Here is a 13,494-nt window from a genome sequence, read left to right on the forward strand (position 1 = left end):
CTCCCTGAACTTCATGGCAGCAGCTCTGTTTTGTTAAAAGACCTTTGTGTGATGGCCTCCCAAGCAACCTGGCCACACATCAGCCTAATGCTGTGTCTGAAGCCGTGGCAAAGATGCCACATGAAAAAGAAAAGCACACCAAGACAACCAGGAGCTCACCCTTTGCGTGAAATTTGCATTACCTTTGCATCACAGCTTGGCTTTTCCTAGTTTCCAGCTGCTTGGTGAAGCTTCAGCCCTGGATTTTTTTTGTTTTCATTCTGATTTTCAAATGAAAGCTCAATAAATTATTTGATACGTGGAACAAGGCAAAGCACAGAGTGGCCTGAGTAAAGACTCTGGACCCAGCATCTCCCAGGAAACTTTTGCCACCTGCTTCACCTTTGTGCTCTTGTACGACCACAGGAGAGCTCCTTGCCACCCCCCCTCCCCCCCCAGCTATCCAGCCACGCTTGCAGCAGCACCAAATCCATCTCCAGAGGAAGTTACTAGAGTACTAGAATATAAAAGACCATCATTTATGCGGTTTAAGCCATTTTTTTGATTATGTTGAATAGTGAGCAAAACCTGAAAAGCATCTTTTATAGAAAACATTAATTCCGCATTATGTTTTTTCCTTATAAAGAATGATTTACCTGTCTCTGTGGTTACGGTCTTTGTACAACAGAACACGTGTCTGTTCTGGTTCCTTGTATCCGAGATACACATCCCAGGCAAACAGCTGTCCCATGGTATTGCGGGGTTTTCATGACCAGTGGGAATCTTTCACAGGCAGCTTTCACTTTTTCATCTGAAAGCCTCAATGCATTAGTAGTTGCCAGAGGTCTGTGAACTTTCATATCTATTATGCCATCACCACTACAAATGCTTTCAAATTAACAACCAGCCACATTTCCTTTCTATGACCAAGCGGGAAAATAAAGAGAAAAGACAGAAATTACTACATTACAGCATACCTTCTCCTCTGTCCCGCTTAGCAATCACTTTGTAAAGTGATCTGAAAGCTTATTTACATTGGAATACATCTAAGGGGATGAATAAGAACAAATGCTCCAAAAAGGGATCACAGCTGTTTTCTTTCTTAGCCTTGTCTCTGCGGCTGGGCAACCCTCCTCGTGCGCTCCTGGTCCTGCTCAGACGGGACCCTGACAAAGCAGACAAAAAATTGATGAGAAATCAGCATTTCAAGTAATCTCATAAATTCATTAGCAATTTCATTTCCTTTTTAGCTCATTACATCTTCCTGATTCCTGTTTGGTTTTAGAAAGAGGGTATCCTCAGGCTCTGTGTGGCTGAGGGCAGCACGCAGAGAACTGCCCTTTCTGCAGGAGCAGATCCGCTGTTGCATTGGCAGTAACAGAATAAAAAGCAAGACAGAGTCGCAAGAGGAACGTTTTATGGCAGTATATTGCACAGCTGCCCCATCACTGCCAGCACAGACTTCCCAACACACAAACATGGTGGGATGCACAGCAAAAAACAGCTGGAATCACAGCCTGACACCTTTTCGGGGTAGGATGTCAGGATCCCAGGTGCCCATTTGGTGCATCTGACAAAAAGACTGTACATCTAAAAACAATGAGAGCGATATTCAAAAAATCAAGGAAATTTATGTCTCTTCTCTTGATTCTGAATTCTTCCTGTTAATTGCTCCATCTTTTGACTGAGCCTTTTCAAACCCTTATCGATAGCCCCATCTGCCTGGCAATGAGAAGTGGAGGCACAGTCTTTGATGAGATCTTGCAGGGCTCTGAGACCTTCGATGGTCACTGACAGGAGATCACACCCAGGCAACCCCAGGGATCCCCCTGGTCTGGCAGTCCATGGATAAAAGCTGGGTGAGCGACTTAATACCCTCAAAAATTGCCGTGGTGAGTAATCCTCCGAGATTTGGTGCTGTCCTCATAAACATAGGCTTGACAAATACTGTCTTTTTAAAAAAAAAACATCAAAGGGTCACATTTGCTTTTAAAGTGGTGTTTAATTGTAATATTTTGTTCCTGCAGGTCAATTGCGTTATGGGGAGGACATAGTGGTTTCAAAAGAAATGATGCAGGATCTCCTCTGCTAACTGATATGCTTGAAAAATTGTACATACAACAGATGCCAACGCACAGTTCATTTATACCAGACACAATGGATGGTAGATTATGTTTTATCCTGGAAACTCGCACACACGTTTTATTTCTACCTTCACTGAGAAAAAGAGAGAATTTTGCGTTCCTGGGCTTTTATAACGCTTCCCTTACCCAGCTATCGCTTGTGGCAAAACTTCAGCCTTGAAGGACTGCGGTGGGAAGGCTTTTATCAAGGGGACCCTGGGGGCTGCTTCTGTTTACGCCATAGGCTCAACCAAAAGGGACCGCTGGGCAGTAGGTTCAGCCCCAATTTATACATATAAATGGTGATGCAAAAATCAGAGAAGTAGCAAATTCCATTATCCCTGTACTTCTGGGGCAGACTGAGCATCTTCGACCTCTTTTGACACCTTGGGGACAAGACCGACAGGGCTGTTTCTTCTCATCCCCGTTTCTTACGTAGCTTTTAGTGTTGTATGTGAGGAGATCACAGCAGAGGAAAAGGAAGAAACAAACCCCGCTTTTCTTAGCCTCTTGGCTAAACCTCAAATATTTTAAACATTTCTGCTAGGGGTTGATTCCCCCGGTGAGTCTCAGAGCTCTCATCTCTGACTGCTATAAACCAAAGCCTGTTTACATGAGATCAGCACATGCCCGTGCTGCTTTACGGCGTGTACACTTCGTGTATCGATAGTGATGGGCAACCCATCCCTGCAAGCCCTTTAGCTATCTTACGAATGGTTTTTTATTCATTGGACACAATGGAAGTCATGCAAATGATTAAATGCAAAGATCTGTTGATCTTGTGAGACCACGGGTAAATAATTTAATGAAGATCTTTAACAAGCTTCACTAAAGGAAAAAGTAGGTCCACTTTAAACCCTGCTTTTCCAATTTGGATGTCTAAATCAGTACTGCAGTCCTTCAAAACAGCCAAACTCTGTAGGAATTGCCATAGAGAGTCAGAGACGGAGCTCTGGCTGCCAAGTGGAAAAGAGAAAAACGTGAGAAACTCCGTAACAGGCAAACATGGGGTAATCTCCTTCCCCACAGAAGAGCTCACCCAAGCTCTGGAGACCAGCTACAACATTAAAGCAAGGGGGTTTGCCATACCCAAACCACTGCTTGCGTGAACTCTCCAGCAATGGCTCTTCTCCATAGGAAGATGCTGCAAAGCTTTTGATGGTTTTATGGAAATGCCTCAATGCGTGTTTCAAGTATTCCCTTTACCATCTCCCTCCCAGAGGCATACTAACCTCTCCGATAAAATACAACTAGAGACATGATGTCTTGTGGTCTTCAGGTACCTGACCCTATGGGGAAGCCTTTGCTGGCGCGGCTGTTCAGGCTCGTGCGAGGAGCCTGGGTTCCTCACCAGGAGACACCTGATTCCCAGGGAAGAGATCGCGGGGCAATTAGTCACTGTAAAACAGTCGAACAAGGCTAAAGAATTAGGAATCGCCTAGGCCCCAATAAAACCCAGTGCTTTATACGACTCAAGATGCCGTTGGAGGAATCTGGCTAATCTTTTACTCTCCTAGTAAATCATTCATTGAGGCCATCTGTGAAATATGAGAAGAGCAGCTTCAACCCAAGATTCCCGCTTAGCAAAGCTCTTACTAGCTTGGCCGGAAAGCTTTCCTGATAAAGTTGATAGCTAGTCCAAGCCCTCATGATTTCCAGCAGCAGTAATCCTTCTGGGGAGATTAGAGAAACAGTCCTTGAAGGTCCTGAAGTATGGCCATGCATTTCAGCAAAGTTCAAGGCGGGGGGGGGGAAACCCACAGCACTTGCCAGGGCCTGGCCCAGAGGTGCACCTCTGGATGTGTTCTTTTCCAGCAGCCTCTGCAGCCGTGTCTGACAAACAGCCCCCAAACCGGCTGGTCACAGCCCCCCAGGGACAGGGAGCATTGGTGGGGCTCAAGGACAGCATCACAGAAACCTGGTGCCTTGATGGCCTTGAATGGTGGTTTTGTTCAAGGAGGGGCACAGACACCCCTCTGGAAAGTGATATTCAGCTCTCACAGCTGAACCCAGAACCCAAGCTTCCCTGTTTCAGGATATTTTATGTCTGAATTAAACAAGTATAGTGTGGGATTGTGTCACTTGAGGGGGAATAAGCCATCCAGAACACCCCCACCAACCCTCCACACCAGGTTGCTTATCTATGTCGTCCATCCAGATTTGATTCAGTTTTTAAAGAAGCAGTTAGTCTTTTTCCACAGGCGTTGCTGCTAACCTGGGAATAGAAGAAAGTCCTTAGGCAAATACTTCTAGGGCAAAAAAAATAATATTTAGCTTACAGGAGAAATGGGCCAAACACCTAACGACAGTATTCAAGAACATGAGTTACAATCCATCTCCTCCAGGAATTAAGACAATGTAGTTTTGACAACTTTTTTTTTTTTTTTTTTTTTTAATAAATCTTCTAGTTTCCAAACTCTTAGGATGTGCAGCTCCCAGCTAGAAGGAACAGAGAGGTTCAAAGTGAAAAATGAGATGCCCAGCTCCTAGAGCCAAATGCTTGAAGGGAAGTGAAGCAAAAACCCAAATAGGAGAAAAAGTATGAGAGCAGCAGGGCTGGAGGCACAAGCCTAAGGTCTTACCTCGTGCTGGGCTCTCAGATGTTTGCGACCAGGAGGCTGAGCAGGTCTCGCCTTTGAACTCCATCAAACCCAAGTTGTATAAATCCAGACATTTACATTGTGTTTGGGTGCCTTGCAGACAAACAACCACAGAAGGGAAAATAGACCCCCTCCTCTCCTGTGCTTAAGCTGGGCGATAAAATGCTTGGTTTAGTGTTGAAGCCTTCCAAAAGTCTTGGTCCAAATTACAGTGCTCTTGATGACCAAGTAAAGTTAGGGAAGTGCTTATGCCTTGGACCATCATGCCTGACAAACAGTAGGAGCTGTAGTTCCTTGGAAGACAGAGATCCTCTTCACTATGTGAACTTTAACCAAAGTTTGGTGTGATAATCCCTCTGCGCTGTGGTTTGTAAGATTTTAACTATTCTTTCTGTTTTCCTTGGCTATCTGGTGTTTGTTCCGCTGAGCCTTGAGGTCAGTAACTGTGTGGAATATGTTAATTTTTTTGCCTTCTCCCTAAAGCCTCCTCAGATCTAAGCAAAGCAGCATCTTACTGACCATTACACTGATCAGCTTATTAGTGGTGCATTTTCTGTTGTGGAGAGGAATAACTAAGACTGGAAGTTGCTTTGTTTTGGTTTTAAAAGCGAAGGGCTCTTCCTCCCTGCTTACTAAGTATGTAACTGTTGAAGAAAATATTTTACCCTGTGGATCAGCTAATATGTTAGGGAAGTGCTTGCTCTATTTCCAGTTAGCAATGATAAATGCTGTAAATGCCCCTTCCTATAATGCTTTTTCTATTCTTAGCATGTTCGGTGCCACCCCTGGCAGTCAGGGCAGCTGGCTGTGGTGGTACCACCTGCAGCTTGGATTGCTGCAAACAGAGAGGGTCTGGGAGGAGCAGCAGTAGGGAGAGCAGCTAGCAGACACTCCTTGGGTCAGAAGCAAAGTAGAGGAGGAGGAAGATGTTATCCAAAGGGTAACAGAGACGTGCTCAGCCTCAGCAAGACCAAGGATGCCGTGGCTGTGGCACTGAAAGCTGCCTGAGCAGAGCTGCAGAGGAGACAGGCCCCAACGTGTGAGAGCTCGTATGAGAAGGGGGTCTCCTGCCTTGGTGTCAGCTGGGCTCTGGGACAGAGAAATGTTCCATTAGTCAGACAGGACTCACGTTGTTCAGCAGAAAGCTACTCTGGTCTCCCAAGCACAGCAAGCTTGGTGCATCCTCCACCCTCCAAATCACACACGGTGAAGATTACAGGAGCATCTGTTATAAATCCTCTTCTCCGGGCAAGAGCAGGAAGCACAACTTTCACAAGACTTTCTTAAATGGAGAAAATCATCCAGGCCTTTTCTTTGCAAGCGCTGCACCCCTCCTGGAGCCCTTTGTGATCTGAGTTATTTAGAAAGTAAATGAAATGGAGTGAGCCAGAGAGACAGTAATGGTTATTTCTCCAAGAAAGAAAAGCTTAATTTTACCATGGGGATCTTGTGCCTGCCATGACCCCTCCAACAGCTCACAGGAACACAGGAGGAATTCACCAGCAGCGAAGAGTGGTTCATTCTCGCAGATCTGTGAAGAGTTTCATCCTCATCCTTAACAGAAATATCCCCCTTCCCGCAAAAACCCAAACCCAAACAACCTCCACCTAGTCCCCAGCTGGTAATGTGCAGCTCCTCCATAGCTTATCTCCTTTTTCCATCTAACCAAAACAGGTTTGTAACCTCTTTGGAGGCTTTCCTTTCCTGGGCTGCAGCCGAGATCATCAGCGCCTGAAAAGCAGGCAACATTTCCTGAGTGGCAACCCTGGAGGAGCTGGCTCCAGAAGAGGTGAGAGGAAAGGGAAGCGAGAAGAGGATTAGCAGGCTCAGAACCATTTATCATTTGCTTGTGGTTAGTATCTCTTCAGCGAACTGGAATTGAGATCAACAGCGTGGATTTTTCCATCCAATCTAAGTGAGCTAGCAGTTGGGTTTCATTCAAGTAATTGTTCTAATGGATAATAATGTCTTATTATGACTAGAGGGCTTATTACTAGAACGTTGTACTAAATTCAATAACCTGAACTCACCATATATTGTCCCTCTTGTGGGAGCTTCAGCTGTTTGAGAAGGAGCCTCAGAGTTGCGTGATCATCCCTGAAACCTTCTCCCCTAAGTTCCAGCTTTGGAGAACAAGTTGTTCATCATATGCTGAATTCAGCTTTGGAGTAACTCCAGTGAAAACAAAAGGAGTAACAACAGGAATGGATTAGGCCCAATTGCTTTCACATTTCTCCAACTTGAATTTCCAATTCCAATACTAAAGAAGGAGTAGAAAAAAACCCAACCCATCGTATGGCACAGTGACAAATGCACTTCAAAACCTAAGTCTGCCCATGATGTGACCCCACGCCCTTTGGAAAGTGCACCCAGGTGAGCTGCCCCAGGCTTACCTATGAACAAACCCTGCTGTCATCTGGCAGCAGCAATAGATATTCCTACTTCTGTCACTGCATTGTACCAATTTTTGCACGAAACGGTCGGACCCATCCTGCAGATCTAGGCTGCTACACTTGCGACTACTGACCTTACAACATCTGAAAAAAGTAGTATCTGCCAAGCTGAGATATAAAGTCATGAGGATTTCGTTTCGTAAAAACATACCGAGGAAGATTAAACAGTGTGGGTTCTGTGCCGGCTCCGTTTTTCAGAGAGAGCTGTGCAGTCTCACCTATGAATCCTTACCTGATGGATCATCACCTTGGCACCTCTCTGGTGAAACAGATGTGAACCAGCAGAGAGCAAGTGGAATAAGGACTGAGACTGAGAATCCCGAGCTACCCTGCTGGCTACCGAACCATGCCTTCTCCCAGTGCGTGTTGCACCACTCACTCTTTAGCTTTTAAGTAAGTTCCTTCTAACTTTGACCCGCTGTTTCCTGCCGGGGCTGATGAGCCACGAGTGCGGAGTCGCTCCCTCCGGGCTGGCTCCGCAGCTCACGCCTTCAGTGGCTGCCACATCAAGTTAGCATTAAAAAAAAGTGTTGCTCTTGTTTTCACTGGAGTTATTCCCAGGCTGCTTTAGTGTGTTATAAAGGGGGTAAGAGAATTATCCAGCGATCAAAGAAACAGCAAGTCTGAAGTCCTGGGTTCAATTCCTAGCTTGTATTAAACCAGCACTAACCATATGCCCCCTTTGTGCCTTAAATTATTAAAAGAATTTTGATAATAATGATGACACTCCTAAACAAATAAGAAAATTATGAAGCGTCACAGCAGCACAAAACGTTATGAGCAGGTTTGACCCACAAGCTTTACGAAGTACATGCACGGCTTCATTCAGCTGACAGACTGGAGACGGAGGAGCTCGGCTCAGCTGCTATCTAGCTCAGAAATCACTGCACATTGTTTGCAAACTTATCAGGAGTGACTTGAATTGTGAATTAGCTCCAGCGAGGCAGCTGGCAGGCTGCTGAGGCACACAATGCCTGCTGAATCTGCACTTCCTGCTGGAGACGTGCGAAGGAGAAGGCAAACTATGAAAGAGCAGAGAAACCGCTCCCAGCTCCAGTCAAAACTATGTGCAGCACAGGCACAACAGGGCCAGTGGCTGCTGCAGGGGCCAAACCAGGATTCCCAGCAATGGTGGTGGTGATAGCACCCAGCCCTTGCACAGCACCCACCCTGTAGAGATCTCCAAGTGCTCCGTGAAGGAGACCAGGCTCATCCATCTTCCCCGACCTCCTTGCTGGGCTGGGTTAGAGCACAGAGCCAGAGGGGCAGCGGTGGGACCTCCCCAGACCCATGCTGTAACCCTGCAGGCAGCTCTCCAATGCACAGCCCAAGGCTGGCGCTTGCTTATTTTTGCATCTTGGGTTTCAGTAAAGAACCCAACGTATGTCCAAAAGCAGCAGCAGGCACCAAGGCACGTTCTAGCCAGCCTTGCCCATGCACCCACCTGGACACAGCGGCGGAGCAGGGCTGTGTGGCTGGACACTCTGCACAGGCAGATGTTCCCCTTGTGCTGCAGGTCATGAAGCTGAAGCCACCGTAAATCCCCCAGGACACAAGTCTGCCACCGTAAATCCCCCAGGACACAGGTCTGCCACCGTAAATCCCCCAGGACACAGGTCTGCCGCCGCGGATCCCCCAGGACACAGGTATTTCTGCTACAGCCCACACCAGCTGGAACAGAAAGGTGCTTCCCACGGACGATCGGATGGCAACGCTGCAGCATCAGCACCGCGGGGGGAAAACCCGGCGTGTACGCTGCAATTCCCTAAAATCAACTGAAATGTGCCACAGCGTGCTTCTGAAAGGCTTCACGGGGCTGGGAACACAGCCGATATGCGATATACCCCTAGAAAATCTCTCTTGCTGTGAGTGGGGCCTATTCATTCATTTCATGTGGTCAGGAAATTTGGTCAAAGTCTCCTCTAGCACAGGACTGTGTTATTCTTAGGACCCAAGAGCATCCGCCTTTTTTTTTTTTTTTTTTTTTTTTTTAAATCAGTATTAACGTTATTAGTACAATGAAGTCCAAACCTTGCTCTGGAAAGTTCGCACTTGCTTTGAAAGCAAGAGGTTACGCTGTGAGCGAAAGGGAAGAAAAGATTAGAAATTTCTAGCAATAAGAGCCGCAGGATGAACAGTTCAGACACACTTCGGCCAGTGTTACCGGGGCTCGTTAAACACCGTTCTGTGCTTTGCAAGCCACGAGACGCCATCCTGTGGTCACCCAGATCCCCGTTAACATCCCCATTAACATCCCACATCTGGTCCAAAGCACCCAACCAGATGTGTGTCGCGCCTGTGCCGGCACTTACGCTCATCCCAAGCCCTATATGCACTGCGCTCCTTGTTGTTCGTGCAAAGGCTGGAAAACTTCAGCTACTCTCCAAAAACACCTGATGAACCCCAGTAAGCACGAGCCGTAAGACGTGGCTGTGGCATGGCTGGCTTGCTGTCTGCGTACAGCTGTGCCGCAGCCCTTCGCCCTCAGCACGAGCCTTCTGCTGGCAACACAGGCAACCAGTGACGCTGCGCAGGAAAACCAGTGATTCCTGCACGCCCTGCATGCACTTGCTGCCATGCCATGCCATGCCATCTCCTTCCTGCTTGGTGACATTCCTCCTCCTGCTCCGCTACGGTGCTGTCTACAGGCTCTTGTCCCACCAGGTCCCCCATGCACTCCCACTGCTCCCAGAGCTTTTTGGGCATCTTTTGGACATCTCCTACACCCTCAGTTCCCCTCTCCCCCCATGAAAAGCTTTGCCCACCCACCGTGTCTAGGATGCATTTGATGGAAGCTGGCAATCCCGTTCAGTATCAACAAGAAGTTGAGCGTCCAGCCTTGCTTTGGTTGGCCAACAAGTGCAGCTATAATCTTCATGGCTGATGCAAACTCAGCGTCAAAGGGGCAGGAGGGAAGCTGTTAAAGCCCACACAAACTCAGCTATCCCTCTGTAACCCTCCTCGCTGCTCATCTGGCCCACCCAACCCATGCTGCCTTGCACTGCTGTCTTTTAATACGGGGGGGGAATGAGGGGACAAAAGAGAAAAAAAAAAAAAAAAAGAAAAAGAAGTGACCAGCAGCAGTAACAGTCCTCAAAAGGCAAATGTTTCCTATTACAATACTAGTTCTTTCAGGCTCTTTGATGTTGCTTCTCCCACACAAAGCTGTTTCTTTCACAGCCTGTTCTTGCACACAAGCAGGATGTTACACGTACTATACGTAGGACATCCCCAGCTCTTATTTAAAGCACGTTTGTCCCAACTCACTGTACTTTGTTTGCTGCATCATTTTTCAAACCAATACTCACACATCATAGGCACACAGGCATTTTAATTCTAGCTCCACCTTCCACATTTACTTCTCTTCCAAATTCTTGGAGGTTCTGGTCATAAGTAGCTAGGGTTGAGACTGAGCTGTCAAGTTCATGGCAGTAGTTGAATTTCTTCAAAATTTTAGGAGCTTGTAGAGCAAAGGGTTTGCTTTGTCAGAGGTCAGATCCAACATTTAGATTGTGGACTAATTAACTTTAGTTACATTCTTTATTTTACTTTGGCCCATAGTTTTTGATACAACCTGCTTCCTACCTGCATATTACAGATCCTAACTTTTTCATACCGAAAAAATTGTTGACCATGCATCGCATTGATAAACCATCACAGTTCTCATGACAAATTTAAATTGCAAATTATTTGGGGCAAGGAAAATCTTTTTGTTCAAGCACAATAGGGTTTTCATAATCTGCTTTATAAACTACCCCCATACAAATAACAGCCTGGCGCTTCTGCCAACTTACTTTACTTTGGTAAACATTCAAAAATGTGGGGACTGAGCAGAATATAGTTGTCTTCAGGTGATGCAAGGGTTAAACCAGTCAACTTCTGAAAAAACAAACGCAAGTCATTGTCTTCAAGATTCATTTGACTCATGTTGTTAAAGAGGAGTTACTTCTGCATAAACTATATCCAAATGCCTTGCAGAATTAAAACACAATGGATAATTTTTCCAGAAAATACACATTGCATTATCGGAAAAATAATCAAAAATCCAGAACTACATTATACCCCAAAATGAGAGACACACAAAGTCCATCAGGAATTTTATTGCAGCTGTTTAGTAAGACAGTCAACCTACAGTAATTAACAGCAAATAATAATTGCATTTGTATAAAATGTAAAAATCTCATGGCCCTCAGAAATAAGGGAAACTAAAGGTATAAGCATTATCGTATGGTATAAAATTATGCTTTTTGGACAGAAATGGAACTGCTAGACAGTCTGATGTCACCGACAGGCCTGTGGAATCACAGGGGACTGTTGCTGCAGACTTTTCAGAGACGGAGATAGACCATGCCCTCTTCGTTGGGGGTGAGCAGAACTTGTGGTCTTTCAGTAGTAGGTCCTTTACAGTAAGGAGAAGTGTTTGAAGGTGAAAGCATATTGGATTTTGCTGCTGTTAACCAATGATATGTTCAAAAGACTCTTGCCTGCCTTTAAAAAAATCAAGCCTCGTATCAAACCAGCCAAATTGGTTTGCTAAAAATCAGTATTTCTTTGTTCTGTGTTTTCAGGTCCTATTTCTTCTAAAACCCCATCAGCTTTTGCAATCACCAAAACTAACATGCATTCTTTATTAATGGCAAGAACCTACCTCCTCCGCATCCCCAAACTTTAAAATGCAAGAACAAAACAAATCGCTCCAGGTTTAAAAAGAAAATGTTGGCCCTGGCATGCTAATCAGAGGCAAGACTCAAACCCAAAGCCCAATAGGCCCCATATCAAAAGGCTTTAAGATCTAAAAGCCAGTAATAAAAAGCAGCTTTAATGCAAAACGGTTTGGATTGAAACAAGAGACTTCCGTTAAGTGCCCAGTACACTAATAAAAGGATAGCCTTGAGGTACACAAACAAGTTGAAAGTGGAAGTTGTGTGCATTTGTATTTATGGGAACGGCAGCGCCGAGCCCGCAGCCCAGTCGCTACAACCTGCCTACGTGAACTCTCCATCCACAGCAGGAGCAAACCCAGGCTGTCATGCTTAAACCAGCTCTGCAGCCTGTTTACTCCCTCAAAAAACAGACTTGCCCTAAAACAACATCTACGTTTGATTTCAGCCTGATGACGAAGGTCCTAGCCATGAATTAGATAATCAGCCCTGAAGGAGACCCAACCCCCAACTCCCTGCCCTCCCCGAAGACGGCCAAAATGGAGAGAGCTGCTACTCTAATTTTGACTGGTAAGCATGGCTTGCTCTTCTGGGGATGGATTGAGCAAAACTGTCCTAGGCTTGCCAGCAAGGAGTCTTTTCCTCCAAGTCCGAACAGTGCAGACCCTCATCAAAGTCTCAGTTGCTTGAAAAAAACTCATTTTTCATTTGAAAATTAGTTGGATAAGCTAGGTCTACATTCAGGGCTAAAATTCTAATTTATAGTTAAAGGAGCTAGTTACTACATCCTTCTCACTGGGTCATGTGGTACCTTCAGTGACCCATCTTACATCAATCACCAAATTTGCTAAGGATTACTTAACAGATCTCAAGAGAGCCTGAAATGTTGAATGGTAGGCAAAGTCCCTTGCCACTTACGATGGCCAGTTGCCATTTATATAATAGCCTTGGACTACAAGAGGCAGTTTGTATAGCTCCAAAAATATTTCTTGGCCTTTACTCCAAAAAAGCAAATGAAACAGTCCTATGACTTCATGAAATATTTGAACCCATATTAATGCAAAGCTTTTTTTATTATGAAGTTACCGAGAAGATTATATGCAGATGCAATTCCTCCAGGAAAAACAAGTTCTCGTCTTTGTTGTCTCACAATATATTAGCAGGGTCTCCAGATAAGAATGTGAATATTCACAAAAATTAATTTCCCAAGGCTAGTCTGTTGTGTTTGTCCACCAGAATACGAGAGCTCCAAATCTGCCTAAGCCTGCTCTAGTTAACCTCTGCGTACAGCTCCCAACATGGTTCTGTCTAAACGTGCCAAGCTGAAGTCTTACATTTAAAATTTTGCATTTTAATTTTCCATTTAGCATTTTGAGTTGTTAAAATGAGTGCTCTATTTTTATCATGACTTTAAAAAAAAAAATATCCCACTTCACTGTTTTTATACAGTATAGCTTTCCGTGTGCATTTCAAGAATGAGTTTTCCAATAAAGTCTGCAGGACTCAGATTTACATCCTCACCCACTGACAGTTTAATTACTTCCATTGTAGGAGAAAGTATTTAATCACATACAGTCAGAAAAACAGCCCCTTGAATACAGGCTTTCGGGCCCATGATCCCCAATTTGAAATTCAATGAAGGAGAATGAAACATGCATACTGTGATCCATTTCCCGAT

The sequence above is a fragment of the Falco rusticolus genome, chromosome 14, assembly GCF_015220075.1.
Source record: "Falco rusticolus isolate bFalRus1 chromosome 14, bFalRus1.pri, whole genome shotgun sequence".
Taxonomy (NCBI): Eukaryota; Metazoa; Chordata; class Aves; order Falconiformes; family Falconidae; genus Falco; species Falco rusticolus.